Below are 7501 nucleotides of genomic sequence, written 5' to 3'. Positions count from 1 at the left end.
GGAAGAACAGGCGGCTGGTATACCACCATAATGAAACTGCCTTTTATTTTGATTATTTGGAAAGGATTTTTGTTGGCTTCGTTGGGAGGCTCGCGTAGTTTGTTACGTCAGCTCCAAAAGGATAAATTGCGTTGGAATCAATAAAGTTATGTGGAGTTTCTAATTGCATAAAAGGAGTCAAAGTAGTGGGCGCGTTGAGGCCACTTCTTCGACGGTCCCCGGTAGCCCGGCCTGCCGGCCCATTCATTCTGAAGAGCGGGCCGGCGGCGAGACAGAATGGGTGGGCACTTCTAACCAAGCCAAGCCCAGTTCTCGCCGATAGGCGCTGGTAGTTTGCTTCCAAGCCTTGTCAACTATGATAATGTTGGCCATGGCCCGAAGGAGCCTTAAGTACTTGTACAATGCTCAAGTCAAGGCTCTGGGCAACGAGTGGGAGGGAGCCTTGACTTTCTATGTTATTAGTAAAATGCGCGCTACAACTAGCACTTTTTTCTCTGATAGGTTCGCTTCGCTTTTCCCGCCCCTTATTTCAAACTAAAGCGCTAACGCGCCTTTATTTTATATAAAATAAAAAAGCTTACTTACTAAGCGTAGGCTTGGGCTTGAAAGCAAGAAGCAAGGGATTGAGGTTTTTAATTCGTTATAGTTGTGCTTTGAAGACAACCTTCTCTTTCCCTTCTACTTTATACCCACCCTAACTCAATTGAATCACAAGAAAGCTCTATGGGGCGCTCTCCTGGAATCACTTTGAGGCAATCCCATTCTATAAATAAAATTACACCATGAATGGCGAGAGATCTAGTAAGAGCCTTAGCTTGACTACAGGAAAGCAAAGGACTGAAAAGAAGACGGATAACCGGACTCGAAGGACGCCTCAGATTTGCATTAGAGAGAGAAAAGATCACATTCAACTCGCATGCATACATCATTACAGCCTCTCCCCTATATACGCAACTAACCCACAGGCAGTAACAAACTCACACTGCTCAGTGGTGACACGTGGACCAACCAAAACAAGCTATACAACCGCAGAACGACGCCGTATTTGGCTCTGGACTTCCCGCCTTATTTACTTAGCTAGAACGACGCCCGCCGTATAAGACCCTGCATCTGTCAAACAGCTTCCTTCTTCTTCTTAGCCTGCACCAGCTGCCTCCTTGGACACGACATTCCCTCCCCCTAAGGCCTTCCTTGTCCTCAAGGAACGGGGCTGCCGGGGCGCCGAATTGCTTCGCGAACTCTGGGAACTGTGAGCGGAAAAAAGTCCAGTCCTCCCAAGTGGCGTCTTCGATGGGAGCATGGGACCACTGAACCAAGGCCTGCGCCACTGGCCTCCCTGCGAATTAAACGGCGCTGTAGAATAGCCTCTGGTTCCACAAGGAAAGCCCCCTCAGCAGAAAGATGGGGCAGAGTCGCTTGAGCAGCCTGAAGGGGACCCAATTTGGCCCTTAACAAGGAGACGTGAAAGACGGGGTGAATCTGACTTCCATCTGGCAAATTGAGGCGATATGCAACTGCCCCAATCCGTTGCAAAAGATGATAGGGGCCATAGTACTTTAACTTGAGATTCTTCCGCAGAGCCACAGAGGTCTGCCGGTACGGTTGCAACTTTAAGTAAACCCAATCTCCCACTTTAAACTCCCTTTCAGTGCGGTGGCGATCGGCAAATTGCTTCATTCGATTATGAGCCATATTCATCTTATCTTTGAGTACCTGGAGCATTTGGGTGCGTTGTAGCAGGAAGTCTTCCACCGCTCCCACTGGTGTGCGGACCATTGGACCCAAGGGCAAGTGAGAAGGAGAGTACCCGTACACGGCTTTCGCGTCATCTTAAGGGCCGTGTGATAGTTCGTTCGTATTGTACCACCATTCGGCCAAGGGGAGCCACTTCTTCCAAGTATGGGGACGATGTCCACTCATGCATCGGAGATAAGTTTCGAGGCATTGGTTAAGTCGCTCTGTTTGCCCATCCGTTTCCGGGTTCTAACCGGAGCTTAAGGAGGTTTGTGTGCCCAGGAGCAAGAATAAATGCTGCCAGAATAAGCTTGTCAAAATTGCATCTCGATCTCCGACGATGGTCTCGAAAAGGCCATGCAATTTATAGACGTTGTCCAAACCACCTGTTGAGCTGAGAACGGATGAGCCAACGGAATGAAATGGGCATATTTGGAAGATCGACCACCACCATAATTACCGAGCTGCCCCCGGACATGGGAAGGCCCTCGATTCAATCCATCGCGATATGGGACCAAGGCTGAGTAGGAATCGGCAGCGGACAGCCCCGGGTAAGAAGTTTGATCATCTTTAAACTGCTGGCAGATGTCACATTCGCGAACCCACTGCTCCACTTCTCGAGCCCCGGCCACCAAAATAGAGCTTTAATCCTCTGGTAAGTGCCCAGCATACCAGAATGGCCCCCTATGCTGGAGTTGTGCAAGACGTCATTTGCTTGCGAAGATCGGTGCCGCAACCGACATAAATTCTCCCCTTGTGTTTAAGTATGCCACCGTGCAGCTGGTACTCTGCATTTGGCTGTCTTTGTGCCGCTAGAGAGATGAGCAACCCTTGAGCAAACTCATCTTGTTGGTATGACGCTTCCAATTCGGCATGCCAGACTGGTTTGACAGCAGAGATAGCAAAAAATTCAGCATCCCCTTGTCTGGAAAGAGCATCAGCAGCTCTATTTGTGGAGCCCTTTTTATACAGTATAATAATAACCCAAAAGCTTCGTCAACCATTTTAGTTGGAGCGCTGTGGTTATGCCTTGCTCCATGAGGTACTTCAAGCTTTGGTGATCGGTTCTAATAATGAAGGCCCGGCCGTAGAGGTAATGTCGCCACTTGTTCACTGCCATCAGAATAGCGAGAAGCTCCTTTTCATAGGTGGAGAGACCCCGGTGGGTGGGGGCGAGGGCCTTACTAAGGAAAGCTATGGGCCTCCCAAATTGCATCAGGACTGCCCCAATCCCGTTGTTGCAAGCATCGGTCTCCGGGTAAGAGAAATTCGGCAAAGCCAACACCGGAGTGGACATTAGAGCAGCCTTAAGCTGTTGAAAAGCCGAGAGAGCCGCGGGTGTCCAGTTCAAATTCCCTTTCTTGAGCATATCTGTGAGTGGCTTGCTTATCTGTCCAAAATCCTTCACGAAGCGAAGCGGCGATAATAACCCGCAAGGCCAAGGAATCCTCGTAGAGCCTTGATCGTCGTGGGGCCATTTAGCAATGCTTGCCACCTTATCTGGGTCCACCGAAACACCATCCTTGCTGATAATATGCCCAAGGTAATCCAGTTGCTGCTTGCCAAAAGAACACTTAGATAGTTTAGCAAAGAGTTGGTGCTGTTGCCTGTAAGACCTGAGAGAGATGCTCCAGATGCGCGTCCATTGACGGGCTGTAAACAAGTATGTCATCAAAGAATACCAATACAAAGCATAAAAGGTCTTCAAATATCATTCATCAAAGATTAAAATGTAGCTTCCGCATTGGACAGCCCAAAGGGCATGACTCGAAACTCATAGAGGCCCGAATGAGTCCGAAAGGCTTGACTACGTTAACCTCTTCCTCGAATTTGATGGTATCCCGAGCGCAAGTCTAGCTTAGAAAAGACCTGTGCTCCATGTAATTCGTCAAGGAGTTCGTCCCGGGATCGGATATTTGTCCTTAACGGTGATATCGTTAAGCTTCCGGTAATCTACGCAAAAACGCCACGTCCTTCTTCTTCACCAATAGCACCGGCGAAGCAAAAGGGCTTGAGCTGCTCCGAATGATCCCTGCAGATAACATTTCGGCCAGGCCACCAATTTCTCAATTTCAGCTTTTTGAATAAAGGGATACCTGTAAGGGCGTTGATTAGGTGGCTTGCTCCCCGGTAATAGTGGAATCGCATGATCATGGGCCCTGTTAGGAGGAAGTCCAGACGGCGAACACTGGGGTAAATTTATGGAGCAGGGCTTGTATGGGTTTGGGTGTTGGCTCCTCTGTCTCTTCAGCTGAGAGTGATAAAAATTGGCCCACTAAGCAACTCCACTTTTGATTGATAAAATTGCCCACATCTTTCGCATTAATCAACTTGAACTCGCCTGCACTCTTACTTCCTTTAAGTTGGAAGAGTTGGCCCTGGTAATTAACAGTCATTACCATTTGTTTATAGTCCAATGCAATGTGATTGGGCTCAAGTCTCGCATCCAATCGACGCCCAATACCATGTCGCAGCCGCCTAGACGAAGGATGATCACGTCAGCTTTGAACTCCTTGCCTTGCATCTGCCAAGTGAATTGTCGACACTTGTAGCAGCTGTACATTTTACCTCCATTTGCAATAGTGACAGCCAACGGAGATGTCTCTTGTATCGTGCAGCCTAATTGAGCCGCAGTACCCTCGTCGAGGAAACTATGGGCCGCTGTCAATAAGGATAGTGATAGGCCGTTTCCGAACCTTCCCAACTAATTGAAGGGTACTATAGCTTGCCTTGGAGAGCATGCATGGAGATTTCCACTCCTGTAGCTGGTTCCTCCTCCATTTCCGTGGGAAACTTTCCTTCTAATTCCTCATCCTCCCCTTCAATGTAGAAGAGTTGCTTAGATTTGCAACGGTGGCCGGCAGTGTACTTTTCTGAGCATCGGAAACAGAGGCCCTTTTCCCTCTTAGCTTGGATTTCTGCCATAGTGTTCTATAAGGAGTTATTGCAGGGAGGCCTTTGCCGCAGCAGTATTGGACAAGGGGGCTTAGCTCCTGTAATCCTACTGGTAGCAGTGGATGTTTGGCCTGAGCCAATCATCAGCCGAGGCAGGTGAAAAACCTGCTGCTCCAGATATTGCTCCTGAATGATAGCAAGCTTGACAGCCTGGTCGTGGGAGGTTGGAGGAGCCACATCACAGACCGCAATTCATCGACCCCCAATAAAGCACCGAATGTAATATTGTTCCGTCTGGTATTTACAACTGGCCGATGACAAGGACTTGAGCTCCATCCACTTGCTATGATAGTCCTTCAAGCTGCCTTGCTGCCTTAATTGATGGAATTCGACCAACACATCGATGTGTCCCGCCTCTTTCAAAGTAGTCAGAACCGCATCGACTCGGTCCACGTTATGGATTCTCTATCCACTCTATAATCCGTAAACCAAGTGCCCGCCTCACCTTCTAAGTAATAAGCTGCAAAGTTTATTTTCTCAAGGTCTTCCATAGAGTGGTTGTCGAAGAACTGGTTTGCTTTCCTAACCCAGCCCCTTGGGTTACTACCATCGAATCTAGGAAATTCCATCTTAGGAACTTTGGCAGCAAAACTGTTGTAGCTTCTATTGGTACTCATATCAGTTATTTCTGTACGCTGAGGGGTAGGAAGAATTCCCTTACCAGTAGTCGGCGCAGCATTCGTTTGAGTACTGGAGCCAGCTTGCTCAGTCCCTTTGCCCGATGGTGCCCTCTGTTGCATCATCAATTCCAGAAGAGCCTTGAGATCTGCTCCAATAGTATCCACTCTTTCTTCGAGTTTGGCGCTGACAGCACTAAGAAATTCCACTCTGGTTTCCAATTTGGCATTGGCCTCCTTCGTTTCGTTGGACACCACTTCCAGCCGCTCTGCAATTTTATTGAGTGTCTCCTCCGTCGCCTTAGCTCGGGTATTATCAGCCATGAATGGGAACCAGCCAGAGGATCAAGCCCGCTCTTCTACCAATTGTAACAACCCTTAGGAGAAGGTCAGAAGATTGCCTTGCAAAGAAAAGAAAGTTGACTTACTTGATGCTTTAAAGAAGTGAAGAGAAGAAGGAGGCACTTATTCGTTTAGTAGATTCCCCTCCTTACCGCCCTTATGTGAGAGAAGGGGGCCGGAAGATAGATCGAAGAGAGGGGGTATATGACTGAGCTTCACTCCTATTTGTCCAATCCAAACAAAACCTATTGTCCAAGACCATCCCTCAATCCCTACTTGTCCTAACTCTGCTCTAGCTCTAGGACTTTGGGGAAGACTTCGTACATTCACTATGTCACTTCCTTTATCTTCTTTCTGAGAACCTTGTGCTTGACAGATCAATGAATGCAGGCATGGAAAGAATCGGATTATGAGGGTCGATGTAATTGAGTTCCGTCTTGCCATTATTGGTCTAGCGAGCCTGATTCTGGCATCACAGCCTATTCTATTTCTATTCTGAAAGAAAGGATTCTATATCACTAAGCCATTCGAACTTCCTGGCTAACACGAGGGAAGAACAGCTTATTCGTATTAAACAGATCCATCTTATCAAAGAGCATTTACCTTTGCTTAGGTCTTTCTCGCCTTGGCCTTTTGCCTGTTCAATTAATTGCTTTTCCCTCACTCCTTGAACAAGAGTTTACAGCGGACCCAGAGCTAGCCGTAGAAAGACTCAATCACTTGAAACTTTTTTATTCGAAGAGCTAGTGCGCAACTAGTGCCCAATGAAGACCCAAGCAATGCATCGAGAAGGCGAAAGAGAGAAGCCAGGAAAGCCTTATCTCTATCTCTTCTAGGAGTCCAGTCCGTTCATGGTATAATAAGTCCTATTCTTTCAGAGCCAATCCCAGAGAAGAGAAAGAAATTGGTCTTGTCGATTCTCCACTCTGGGGCAGCTGGGAAATCCGCGATTGTTAAATCAGCCAAGTCAGTAGCTTTTCCATCTGAGATGGGCGTGATCGTCGGAAGAAGACGGTGCTGTTAGCTGTTAGCTCGAAAGCGAGTTCCCCGAGGTTGAGAAGAAGACAATGAATGGAATGGTCCGGCAGTCGCTATAGAATATCGACTTAGTCTTAGTGAAGCTAGTCTTACATGAAAGAGGGAGGACTAGGGAAATTACTTTTTAGAGTCCAATTCCGAGTTGCTTGTCAGTCCTGTCTCATTCCTTCGCCCATGTTGGGAAAGATTCAGTCGACAGTGGAACTTCATATTCTCTTAGTAGAAAGAGAAGAGTAAGAACTCAATTTGGAAGAAAAGAGGGCTATCTTTGATAGGTGACTGATTGAACCAACGGAGCAGTACTTTACTTATGGACTTTGTAGGCTTGCCTGGCAAGTTCAAGAATACATGTTGCCCTGGATGCTTGGTTTTCCAGGCCGATGCACAATCTTTCTTTCAGCCGTCGCGCTGATAAGAATCAGAGTTCTGAGGGTCGATGTAATTGAGTCGACCACAGGGTTCAGAGCGATCTAATTGAGCTTATTAGATTAGCCGATAAACTTCTGGATGTCTTGAAGTGAAGAAAGAGTACCAAGAAAGGCTAATGGTGTCCGAGGCTGATTACCTCTTCCCCGAGGGAGATTGAATGAGCTACCCTTACGTAGATAGATCGATTGAACCGCCCCTGCTCCGGTGGGCTGGACAGGAAATCTTTGGTCTTTATGTAAGCTGAGATAAATCAATTTGAACAAATAGTCACTAAAGCCAGACCTGGTCATAGTGGTAGGCGAAGATCTAATCACGGCCCCTATACCTATAATTCGGGACTTTTTCAGTATGTATCTAAGAAAGAAGGACAGGACCAGAGTGACTTA

This window comes from Impatiens glandulifera, unplaced genomic scaffold, assembly GCF_907164915.1.
Source record: "Impatiens glandulifera unplaced genomic scaffold, dImpGla2.1, whole genome shotgun sequence".
In the NCBI taxonomy this organism is placed as follows: Eukaryota; Viridiplantae; Streptophyta; class Magnoliopsida; order Ericales; family Balsaminaceae; genus Impatiens; species Impatiens glandulifera.
This window is presented reverse-complemented; position numbering follows the sequence as displayed.